The 13,122-nt window shown below is 48.5% G+C and overlaps 1 pseudogene; it reads left to right on the top strand.

The window, feature by feature from the left end:
• The window catches only part of LOC119272116, a 61,331-nt pseudogene that overhangs the window by 8,466 nt on the left and 39,743 nt on the right, over positions 1-13,122 (top strand).

The raw sequence follows: 13,122 nt of genomic DNA, 5'->3' as shown, positions 1-13,122 counted from the left end.
CGGTCTGCCTATTCCTCCTAACTTAGATAATAAAGTTTAGGTTACCTAGCGATTCCCATACCATTGCCCCATCCCCTGAGTTTTTAGATGAGGTCTGTGGTGTCCCTTCCGCCTGATCCACATCCCCTACTCTAGAATGTCGCAGCCTAAGCCCGACCGCGTATCCCGGGGAGCCCGATGAGCGTTCGGCCAAGAAGAGGTTTATCATGGCCTCTCCGGCGGACGTTGGCGAGGTGGTCATTGTTCGCCCTGACCTGTCGATCCCAGAGCAACACCTCGCCCCGGAAGCCGACGAAGACGTTGACTGCGTTGCCATGTCGAAGGATTCACATCAGCGGGCTAGCATATTACTGTATCTCGGGAAAGCTGGCTACAACATCAAGCTCGTCGACAGTGACGGCTTCACGTGTCACATCCTAGCTAGTCCATGCATTAGAGTGTTGCATCATGTCTACCTTTCATCAGAAACTTGAATTGGGGAAGACAGAACCCCCAGAACCCCTCTGAATTCAACTAAGGCTTACTAAAAATATTTTCACTGAACTTGAAATGCCCTTCTAAAAAGTTCACCCTCTTTTTCTTGGGTTAGAACCTCTGGCAAAATTGGTGCACAATTTTCTAGTTCAACAGAAGGTCATTGAATTAAATCATATGTAAATTGCATTTGGGCATTTAAATGCTAGTAAATATTTTGAATGCTCAAATAATTCTGGAAATAAGTGTGGGCTGTTGGAGATATTCTAAACAGAGCCTCTGATTATTTTCAGGATTTTAAACTTACAGAAAAATAGAAAAAGAAAAACAAAGCAAAGAAGAGGCTTACCTGGCGCCCACCTGGCAAGCCCACCTGCCGGCCCAGCCCAGCCACCGCTCCAGCGAGCTGCTTGGCTCGGCCAGGCAGGCAGCCAGGTGCTCGACGCCGGCACTAGCGCGCGCCATGCAGCTACCCGCTGCCCTGCTTCCTCCCCTCGCCGTTCTGCCGCCCTGGGTCGGTCACCCACTCCTCCCCCGAGCTCGCAGACACACCCTTTCCTCCCTAGCTCCTCTCCCTCGCTCTCCTGCACCATGGCCGACGCCACCGCTGTCGCACCGCCGCCGTAGTCGCGCTCTCTGTCGTCCCCGTGCCGTGCCATCGTCTCCAGAAGCTCCGCCGCCCTCCTCTCCTTCGAGCAAGCCGAGCCCCGAGCACTCGCTTGCCCCGAAGCCTCTACACCGACCTCGCCCGGCTCCGCCACCGCCGAAGATCCCCTTTGCCGTCACCGCCGCAACAGTTCGTCCCCGGCCGCGCCGTCTGCTCCTACGTGACCACCATGAGCCCAGCTACCTCCTCCCCCTTCTCGTTCTCGCTCTCGAGCCCTGCATCGACTGCATGAAGCTCACTCGCACGCGCCGCCGCGGAGCTCGTCGCCGACGTGACTCCGGCCACCCATAGGCCTCACCACCGTGTCCAACACACTCACCGCATCGCAAGGAGTCCAACGCACCACCCCACACGCCTCGTCGTGCCCCGTAGCCTCGGGCTCATCTTCACCCGACTCCAGCGATCGCCAAGCTCGTCGCCGGCGACGTTTCCGGCAACCCCGAGCCCAACCACCGCCACCAAACATTGCGGCTTACTCCCAGCTACGCGTATATGCCTTCCGCCGCTCATTTGGTCGCTGGAACACGCTAATGCACTCTCCCCGCCGCGTCTGGCCTCGCCGGCGGCTAAACGCCGGCGTGTTTGACCTTTGACTTTGATTGGGTGGGCCCAGGTTGACTCCCCTGAGTCTATGACAAGTGGGGCCCCCCTCTGCTAATTAACCCAGATTAGTTTTAACTAAATTTAGTTAGTTTAAATAATTGCTGACATGCGCGACCCACTGGTCAGGTTGACCTGCACGTCCCCTTTGACCACTGATGTCACCCTGACGCACTGCTGACGCAATAACTAATTTCTGGATTTATTTTTATATAGAAAATTCCAGAAATTGTTGCAAACTTCAAAAATTCATAGAAATTAATCTGTAACTCCAAATGCAAAGATTTATATATGAATTTTGATCAAAAAAATTCAATCTATCCATTGGTAATGGTTTCATGCATGATAGAACAAGTTAACCTTGCTGTTTAAGCAAAATAAGATAATGCACAAATATGGTTGTGTTAAATGAACTAACATTTGAATCTTTGATTCAAATGAGTTCATTCCTTTCTGTTTTAGCTTGCATTAGGCCAAGACACATTCATATTGCCATGTCATAGCATGCATCATATTGTTGCATATTGTCATGTGTTGATTATGTTCGGTGTGTCTTTCGTGGTAGGTTCTGCCTCCGAGGATAACCCCGAATATCCGTCTGAAGGGCAGTACCCTACTACCACTACATCAGGCAAGGAAACCATTGATCATTCCGATACAAACCCATGTTCTCGCTTCTGCTCTTGTTTACTGCATTAAGACAACGCAATTCAAACTGTTGTGTGTTGCGGTAGTTGAACCCACTTCCTTTGCATGACCTGTCATTGCCACAGTAACTAGATGAAACCCACTAGCATGTGTAGGAGTTGATTGAGCCATAATTGTGTTTCCTACCGTACTATGCTTGCTATGCTTAGAGTTGTGTCAGGTCTGGCTCATCAGAATGATGAACTAGAGTGAAAGGTTGTGTCGGTAATGAGAGTAAAGTGTTGAACATGATTTGGTAAAGGTATCGATGAGAGGCCATGTAGGAGTACATGGTGGGTTGTTTCATTGAGGCCGTCCTTAAGAACTGAGATCTGTGTGTGTGATTTAAGATTCAGCTACTACCACGCATTGGGCCCGAAACCAATGGACCCTCTCGACTTATTAACCACTCTTGTCCTCTGTCCGGGAGTTGCAAAGTAGTTTCTGGTGTTTGTAGCATGCTGGGGGCCGCACGCAGCACTGACCTTACGGGTGGGCTGTGTTGCGGTAGGCACGTGGCCCGGTGTACCAATTCGCCCGTTTGGTGTCTCGGGAACCCTGCACACATCGTTCGGGGCCGTTAGTGGAAACCTCGGCCGGACTCCCTGCGGATGAAACCTGAATAGGCGATAAACCTGGACTAGGCACTCATGTGTTTAGTCAGGTCGTGGCCGACACCCTCGCTGGGCTTCCGCTTGAAGGTTGCCGAGTACAGTCGTGTAGAGGCGATAAGTGGTGAGAGCATGTGTGAAGAAGCACACCCCTGCAGGGTATGAAACTATTCGAATAGCCGCGTCCACGGTAAAGGACTACTTGGTCACCTATGCAGTTCATACACAAGTAAATGGATACTACTAAAAGCCTCAAGATAAGTGTGAGTACCACGGATGGCCCTCTCATAGGTTGACGGGAGAGGATCCATGGTGGAGTATTGTATTGGTGATTAGTGGACTCGTGTGTGACAAATGCTTTCCAAGTGGTGTCTCGTAGGATAGCTTAGCCAAGAGTCAAAGCTGGCTTGCTGCAATAACTCCACTACCTTCTTGAGAATGTGCATGTATAGTAGGATTCTGTTGTAAGACTTGCTGAGTACCTCCGTACTCATGTTGCTTAAATTAATGTTTTCAGACGACAACACCGCCCCCTCCGATGGGTTCTATGTAGACCTCGACGTTGACGAGTGACTAGCCACCCAGGTGGTGGTCCAAGACTTGTGAAGGGCCGATGTAGATAGAAGGGCTTCGTCAAGCCTTCTTTCTTTCTAGTGTCTATACTCAGACTGAGTTGCTTCCGCATGTGCTTATATGATTGTATGACTTGAGTGTCGGGTCATGTGACCCCTATCTGTATGAACATGTTATGTATGGCTCCTCGGAGCCTTTCTAAATAAAGTACTTTGAGTTGTAGAGTTTTGTTGTGATGCTATGTTGTATGTACTCATATCGGGCATATTGTGTGTATGATTGAAATGCTTGGTATGAGTGGGATCCGACAATCGAGTTCTTTATCCTTGGCAACCTCTCATATGGGGAAATGTAGTCTAGTGCTTCCTGAGCGATAGTAGTCCGCTACAGCCCGGTTCACCGGAGTCCTGCTAGCCCAGCACTACTGCTCTGGACACTTGACTGGCCGGCGTGTGTTTCACTTTGTTCATGTGTCTGTCCCTTCGAGGAAATGTCACGCGGTGACATCCGTAGTCCTACCTAGCCTGCTACAGCCCGGGTTACCGGAGTCCTGTTAGCCCAGTGCTACAGCCCGGATTCACACATTGATGACCGACATGCTCGATGTGATTCATGTATGCCTGTCCCCATGGGTTAGTGACGCTTTGGGTTCACGACTAGCCATGTCAGCCCTCTTCTTATTCTACGTGGGTTAAGGACTAGGCTCTCTTCTCTCTATCAGGTTCACGTGTTACTAATCTGTAGTAACTTATAGGATTGTTGGTTACCAGCCTCAGTTCAGTTTCTACCACTTTAGTATGTTATCAGTTGAACCAGAACCTTGATATGATGTTGTTGAGTGGTTTTGCAATCTGCTGTGAATGTCTCAAATCTGCCTGAGCATCTACAGCTATTATGTTGTCCGATTTTCCCTAGAAATTCTAATGTCTTTGCATTGTGGTTGTGCTTTCAGATGGCCACTCGTGCTCAAAACCAAGTGGTTCGCCTGACCCGGTGCCTCGATGTGCCCCGTCATACAGCTATGTTAGTCCGGGTAATGATCGAGACGGGTTACCGTTGGTATCCCGAATACACTGTCGAAGAGCAATTCCGAGACTTTAATCAAAGCCAATATTTCTGCACTGTCAGGATATTTCCTTCTTATCCTGGGTCTAACGAGCCCCTCCATTGTTCTTATGGACTCGGGGTTACTATTGAGATGGATGTGCAGGATGCTGCATATTCTATGATGACCATCATGCGAGTCAGGAACACCGACTTCCATTATATGCCAGCTTCACTCCCGGGAGCGCAGGGGTATCTCCAGGCTATCTATGCTGACTCCACACAGGAGGACTCACTAACTCGCACCACTGCCGAGATGCTCAAGGATAAGGACCGAGAGAATCGGGCCTTGAGACTGGAGCTTTTCAACACCCGTGCTAATCATTGGGCCACTTTGACTCGGTTTGCACCGGCTGTGCAAGCTGGATGTATGGATACGAGGGATCTGTATCCTGTGAGATCTGCTCTGCCAGACATGGTGGATTGGGGTGATGTGGGAGGCATCACCCCACCCCGTGGTCCCCGCAGACCACTGTTTGTTGGTCCAAGACCTCATCCTAGCCCCTATGGTCCACAAGCTCCTCAGGACCGTCTGTTCCTAGATGATCACGTTGAACTTCCAGGCTATGGTGGTGACTTCTATGAGGACTACTACGGAGCTGTCTGAGTTAGTAGTAGTATCACTAGTATTGTAATAGTTGTATTTCCACCGTCCTGCGTGACCTGTGGAATATGACTTAGTGCGTATCAATTCCGGAGGTGTAGAAAAAATAATGTATAGGAGCTTGGAATGCCTTCGATGAGATGTAACGTCTTTCATCGTAGTTGTACTATAGCCTGGGCTTGTACTAAACTATGAATGGTGTGTATGACCGTTGGTATATATATGGCAGTTTCTATATTACCATGTCATACGAATGAACATCTCTACATTCCGTGTTATCCCTTACATTCCGCACTTCCTTGCTAGGATTTTGCCATCCTTGTCTAAACCATTGTCTTGTTTCCCTAGGATGGTCAACACCCGCAACAACCCTGCTGCCCCGGAGTAGGGTGAAGCTAGCACAACTAGGAATGAAAATCTGCCTCAACCGCCTTCTCTGGCCATAGTTATGCTGGAGGCAGAACGAAACAAGCATGAGACCAACCGCTTGCTGGAGCGGATTGAGCAGAATATTGCACACCAGCCGAGGAACGATCTGGTGTCAATCAATGACTTTGTCAAGTTGTATCCACCAAAGTTTAATCATTCCGTCGAGCCTCTCGATGCGGATGACTGGCTTCGCAGCATCACCCACAAGCTACGTTCTGCCAACGTAGCCGAAGCTGATAAGGTTACCTTTGCTGCCTATCACCTCGAAGGCCCTGCTAGCCTTTGGTGGGAAAATTTTGAGGCTATGCGCCCGGTCGGCCAACTCACTACCTAGGCTGAATTCAGTGTGGCTTTCCGTGAGCATCACATCCCGGAAGGTCTCATGGATCGTAAGAGAGAAGCGTTCTGCAATTTCACCCAGGGTAGACTGACTGTGGATGCATACAGTCATGAGTTTGGAAATCTAGCACGTTATGCTCCTGAAGAGGTATCCACCGACGCCAAGAAGCAGGCAAGGTTCCGCAAGGGACTTAGCCCCGAGCTTCGCCGTGACCTTCGTCTGCACGAGTGCACCTTCTTCTAGAAGTTAGTCAACAAGGCCATCAGTGCCGAGACAGGTCAGACTGACTTCGAAGCTTCACGCAAGCACTCCCGTGACTTTGGATCTTCATCTAGCTCTGGATCCCAGAAGCACCGGGTCTGGATTCCAAACACCGCTCTGCCACCCAGGTTCACTCCGAGGCCATCCTTTGAGGCGCCTCGCCCCAGCCAGCAGTATGCACCGCCCAAGACCTATGGTGGCCCGCTGCTAATGCTGCACCATGCCCCAATGTGATAACTTGTTTCAAGTGTGGGGAGACGGGTCACTACATCCGCGAGTGTCCCCAGAACAACAACCCCAACCCGTTCGGAAAGTCTGTTGGCCGTGGCAAGCCAGCAGGAAAGGTGCTCTACGCCCAGCCAGCCACCACTGCACGTGGCCATGTCAACTACGTCTCAGCTGAGGAGACTCATGAGGACCCAACATTGTTCTCGGTACGCTCCTTGTTAATTGCCATCCGGTAACTGTTCTCTTTGATACTGGAGCATCTCATTCATTTATTTCTGAGAGCTATGCTCGATTGCACAACACCACATTTAGTGGCATGCCCACCTCCATGGAAATTCAGACCCCCGGTTCTAGATGGCAAACCTCTAGAATAAGTCATGGGAATGAAATCCTTGTCGACAGATTGGTCTTCCTTGCATCACTAATAGCTCTCAAGTCCTCGGACATAAACATCATCTTGGGTATGGACTGGATGTCAGCCCATTATGCTAAGATTGATTGCTCCACTAGAACTGTTCAACTCACCCATCCATCGGGCAAGACAGTCAATGTTTTGACCCGAGTGTCTGAGCGTCAGCTCTACTCCTTAAATGCCAACCCCCTTCCAGACCTTGAAGATATTCCGGTAGTCCGTGACTTCCCGGATGTCTTTCCAGAAGAACTGCCAGGTGTTCCACCTGACAGAGATGTCGAGTTCGTGATAGACCTTGTTCCAGGAACCGTCCCAATCTCTAGAAGACCTTATAAGATGGCACCCCTAGAACTAGCCGAGCTTAAGAAACAACTCGATGAGTCCTTGCAAAAGGGTTTCATCCGTCCTAGTTCTTCTCCATGGGCTTGCCCCGTCCTCTTCGTCAAGAAGAAGGATGGAACAGATCGGATGGTTGTAGATTACCGACCGGTCAACTTGGTCACCATCAGAACAAGTATCCGCTCCCCAGGATCAACGACCTATATGATCAGCTCGCTGGATCCTCAGTCTTTTCCAAAATGGATTTGAGGTTGGGTTACCATCAAATCAAAATCAAGAACGGGGACATACCTAAAACGGCCTTTGTTACTCGTTATGGCCAATACGAGTACACCGTCATGTCCTTCGGTTTAACCAATGCTTCAGCCACCTTCTCTCGGTTAATGAACTCGATCTTCATGGAGTATTTGGATAAATTCGTTGTGGTATACCTCGATGATATACTCATCTACTCCAAGAATGAGGAAGAACATGCCGAACATCTAAGGCTAGTATTGATGAAACTTCGAGAGCACTGCCTTTATGCCAAATTATCTAAGTGCGGATTTTGGTTGCCAGAAGTGACCTATCTAGGCCATGTAATCTTTGGTAAGGGCATTGCTGTCAATCCCGAGCGAGTTCAAGCCGTCCTTGACTGGACTCCACCTAAAACGGTTAAGCGAGTTCGGAGTTTCCTTGGTTTAGCGAGCTACTGTCGCCGCTTCGTCGAGAATTTCTCCAAGGTTGCTAAACCTCTAACTGAACTCCTCAAGAAAGATAAAAAGTTTGAGTGGACCCCACAGTGCGAGTTCAACTTTCAGGAACTGAAAAGACGCCTGACATCTGCTCCCATACTTGTACCACCAGATTTTTCTAAGGACTTTGTTATCTATTGCGACGCCTCGCGACAAGGACTAGGTTGCATACTCATGCAAGATTGTCATGTGATTGCCTACGCCTCTCGACAGTTGCGTCCACATGAGGATAACTATCCCACACATGATCTAGAGCTTGCAGCTGTGGTCCATGCACTCAAAAACATGGTGACATTACCTTCTTGGTATTTGTTGCGAGATTTACACCGATCACCAAAGTCTGAAATCCATCTTCACCCAACCGGATTTGAATCTCAGGCAAAGACGTTGGGTCGAGTTGATTACGGATTACGACTTAGGAATAACTTACACCCCATGCAAAGCCAATGTCATGGATGATGCACTAAGTCGTAAATCTTATTGTAACAACCTGATGTTACAACAAAGTCAACCACTTCTCCACGAGGAATTTCGTAAGCTCAACCTTCACATTGTTCCCCGGGGATTTCTTTCCACCCTGGTGGAGAAACCTACCCTTACGGATCAGATCATCAAGGCACAGAAGGTAGATCCGGGAATCTCCCGTATCAAGAGAAACATCAAGAAAGGAGTCGTGGATTGTTTCTCCATTGATGATCAAGGTGTCGTGTTCTTTGGAGACCGTCTAGTGGTTCCCAAGGTACGCAACCTGAGGCGATTGATCCTTAAGGAAGCTCATGAATCCCCTCTCACCATTCATCCCGGTAGTACTAAGATGTATCAAGACCTACGCCAGAGGTTTTGGTGGACTAGGATGAAGAGAGAAATCGCTCAATACATTGCTAATTGCGACGTTTGTCGTCGTGTTAAAGCAGAGCATCAACGGCCTGCTGGCACCCTGCAACCTTTGGCCATTCCTGAATGGAAATGGGATAAATCGGTATGGATTTCATTACCGGGTTTCCCAGGACCAAGAGAGGGAATAATGCTATCTTCGTCGTTGTCGATCGTCTTTCCAAAGTAGCCCACTTCCTACCCGTTCGTGAGAGTATAACCGCTAGCCAGCTAGATGATTTGTACATCTCCCGAATAGTGTCTCTTCATGGTGTTCCATTGGAGATTAACTCAGACCGTGGAAGTCTCTTCACCTCTTGATTTTGGGGAAGTTTCCAAAATGCTATGGGAACTCGTCTCTCCTTTAGCACCGCCTTCCATCCTCAATCAAGTGGTCAAGTGCAACGAGTCAATCAAATTCTGGAGGATATGCTTCGAGCTTCTGTCATCTCTCTCGGTTTGAATTGGGAGAAGTGTCTTCCATTCGCCAAGTTCGCTTATAACAATAGTTATCAAGCTAGCTTGGGCAAAGCTCCTTTCGAAGTTCTCTATGGACGAAAATGTCGAACGCCTCTTAACTGGTCAGAAACCGGGGAAAGACAACTCTTTGGCCCAGATATGATCCAGGAAGCAGAAGAGCAGGTTCGCATTATTCGTGAGAAATTGAAAACAGCCCAATCTCGTCAAAAGAGCCAATATGACCGCAAACATAAGCCTATGACTTATGAGGTTGGCGAGAAGGCTTACCTTCGGGTTACTCCTTTGAAGGGAACCCATCGATTCGGTATCAAGGGAAAATTGGCTCCTCGTTAGATTGGACCCTTTCGCATTCTTGCCAAATAGGGAGAAGTTGCCTACCAGTTGGAACTACCTCCACATCTTTCCAGAGTTCATGATGTTTTCCACGTTTCTCAACTCAGGCGTTGCTTCTCGGATCCTATCCGTGGAGTGGACCACGAAACGCTTGATCTTCAAGATAATCTCACATATCGAGAATATCCCGTCCGTATCCTTGATCAAGCCGAGCGTACCACTCGACGCCAGAATATCAAGTTTCTCAAGGTTCAATGGTCACACCATTCCAAGCAAGAAGCTACTTGGGAAAGGGAGGATCGTCTTCGGCTTGAGTACCCCACCTTCTTCCCGACGGATCCTAAATCTCGGGACGAGATTCTCTTGAGTGGGGGTGAGTTGTCACATCCTAGCTAGTCCATGCATTAGAGTGTTGCATCATGTCTACCTTTCATCAAAAACTTGAATTGGGGTAGACAGAACCCCCAGAACCCCTGCGCATTCAACTAAGGCTTACTAAAAATATTTTCAATGAACCTGAAATGCCCTTCTAAAAAGTTCACCCTCTTTGTCTTGGGTTAGAACCTCTGGCAAAATTGGTGCACAATTTTCTAGGTCAACAGAAGGTCATTGAATTAAATCATATGTAAATTGCATTTGGGCATTTAAATGCTAGTAAATATTTTGAATGCTCAAATAATTCTGGAAATAAGTGTGGGCTATTGGAGATATTCTAAATAGAGCCTCTGATTATTTTCAGGATTTTTAGAAGTGCCTAACTATTTTTAATAAATACACAAACTTACAGAAAAATAGAAAAAGAAAAATAGAGCAAAGCAGAGGCTTACCTGGCGCCCACCTGGCAAGCCCACCTGCCAGCCCAGCCCAGCCACCGCTCCAGCGAGCTGCTTGGCTCGGCCAGGCAGGCAGCCAGGTGCTCGACGCCGGCACCAGCGTGCGCCACGCAGCTACCCGCCGCCCTGCTTCCTCCCCTCGCCGTTCTGCCGCCCTGGGTCGGTCACCCACTCCTCCCCCGAGCTCGCAGACACGCCCTTTCCTCCCTAGCTCCTCTCCCTCGCTCTCCCGCACCATGGCCGACGCCACCGCAGCCGCACCGCCGCCGTAGTCGCACTCTCCATCGTCCCCGCGCCGTGCCATCATGTCCAGAAGCTCCACCGCCCTCCTCTCCTTCGAGCAAGCTGAGCCCCGAGCGCTCGCTTGCCCCGAAGCCCCCCTCTGCTAATTAACCCAGATTAGTTTTAACTAAATTTAGTTAGTTTAAATAACTGCTGAAATGCGGGACCCACTAGTCAGGTTGACCTGGACGTCCCCTTTGACCACTGATGTCGTCCTGACGCACTGCTCACGCAATAACAAATTTCTGGATTTATTTTTATATAGAAAATCCCAGAAATTGTTGCAAACTTCAAAAATTCATAGAAATTAATCTGTAACTCCAAATGCAAAGATTTATATATGAATTTTGATCAGAAAAATTCAATCTATCCATTGGTAATGGTTTCATGCATGATAGAACAAGTTAACCTTGCTGTTTAAGCAAAATAAGATAATGCACTAATATGGCTGTGTTAAATGAACTAACATTTGAATCTTTGATTCAAATGAGTTCATTCCTTTCTGTTTTAGCTTGCATTAGGCCAAGACACATTCATATTGCCATGTCATAGCATGCATCATATTGTTGCATATTGTCATGTGTTGATTATGTTCGGTGTGTCTTTCGTGGTAGGTTCTGCCTCCGAGGATAACCCCGAATATCCGTCTGAAGGGCAGTACCCTACTACCACTACATCAGGCAAGCAACCAATTGATCATTCCGATACAAACCCATGTTCTCGCTTCTGCTCTTGTTTACTGCATTAAGACAACGTGATTCAAACTGTTGTGTGTTGCGGTAGTTGAACCCACTTCCTTTGCATGACCTGTCATTGCCACAGTAACTAGATGAAACCCACTAGCATGTGTAGGAGTTGATTGAGCCATAATTGTGTTTCCTACCATGCTATGCTTAGAGTTGTGTCAGGTCTGGCTCATTGGGGTGATGAACTAGAGTGAAAGGTTGTGTCGGTAATGAGAGTGAAGTGTTGAACATGATTTGGTAAAGGTATCGATGAGAGGCCATGTAGGAGTACATGGTGGGTTGTTTCATTGAGGCCGTCCTTAAGAACTGAGATCTGTGTGTGTGATTTAAGATTCAGCTACTACCACACATTGGGCCCGAAACCAATGGACCCTCTCGACTTATTAACCACTCTTGTCCTTTGTCCGGGAGTTGCAAAGTAGTTTCTAGTGTTTGTAGCATGCTGGGGGCCGCACGCAGCGCTGACCTTACGGGTGGGCTGTGTTGCGGTAGGCATGTGGCCCGGTGTACCAATTTGCCCGTTTGGTGTCTCGGGAACCCTGCACACATCGTTCGGGGCCGTTAGTGGAAACCTCGGCCGGACTCCCTGCGGATGAAACCTGAATAGGCGATAAACATGGACTAGGCACTCATGTGTTTAGTCAGGTCGTGGCCGACACCCTCGCTGTGCTTCCGCTTGAAGGTTGCTGAGTACGCGTCGTGTAGCGGCGATAAGTGGTGAGAGCGTGTGTGAAGAAGCACACCCCTGCAGGGTATGAAACTATTCGAATAGCCGCTTCCGCGGTAAAGGACTACTTGGTCACCTATGTAGCTCATAGACAAGTAAATGGATACTACTAAAAGCCTCAAGATAAGTGTGAGTACCGCGGATGGCCCTCTCGTAGGTTGACGGGAGAGGATCCACGGTGGAGTATTGTATTGGTGATTAGTGGACTCATGTGTGACAATTGCTTTCCAAGTGGTGTCTCGTAGGATAGCTTAGCCAAGAGTTAAAGCTGGCTTGCTGCAATAACTCCACTACCTTCTTGAGAATGTGCATGTATAGTAGGATTCTGTTGTAAGACTTGCTGAGTACCTCTGTACTCATGTTGCTTAAATTAATGTTTTCAGACGACAACACCGCCCCCTCCGATGGGTTCTATGTAGACCTCGACGTTGACGAGTGACTAGCCACCCAGGTGGTGGTCCAAGACTTGTGAAGGGCCGATGTAGATAGAAGGGCTTCGTCAAGCCTTCTTTCTTTCTAATGTCTGTACGCAGACTGAGTTGCTTCCGCATGTGCTTATATGATTGTATGACTTGAGTGTCGGGTCATGTGACCCCTATCTGTATGAACATGTTATGTATGGCTCCTCGGAGCCTTTCTAAATAAAGTACTTTGAGTTGTAGAGTTTTGTTGTGATGCCATATTGTATGTACTCATATCGGGCATATTGTGTGTATGATTGAAATGCTTGGTATGAGTGGGATCCGACAATCTAGTTGTTTATCCTTGGCAGCCTCTCATATGGG

This window comes from Triticum dicoccoides, chromosome 3A, assembly GCF_002162155.2.
Source record: "Triticum dicoccoides isolate Atlit2015 ecotype Zavitan chromosome 3A, WEW_v2.0, whole genome shotgun sequence".
NCBI lineage: Eukaryota > Viridiplantae > Streptophyta > Magnoliopsida > Poales > Poaceae > Triticum > Triticum dicoccoides.
The sequence above is the reverse complement of the archived record's forward strand: the minus strand, read 5'-3'. Positions and strand labels throughout refer to the sequence as shown.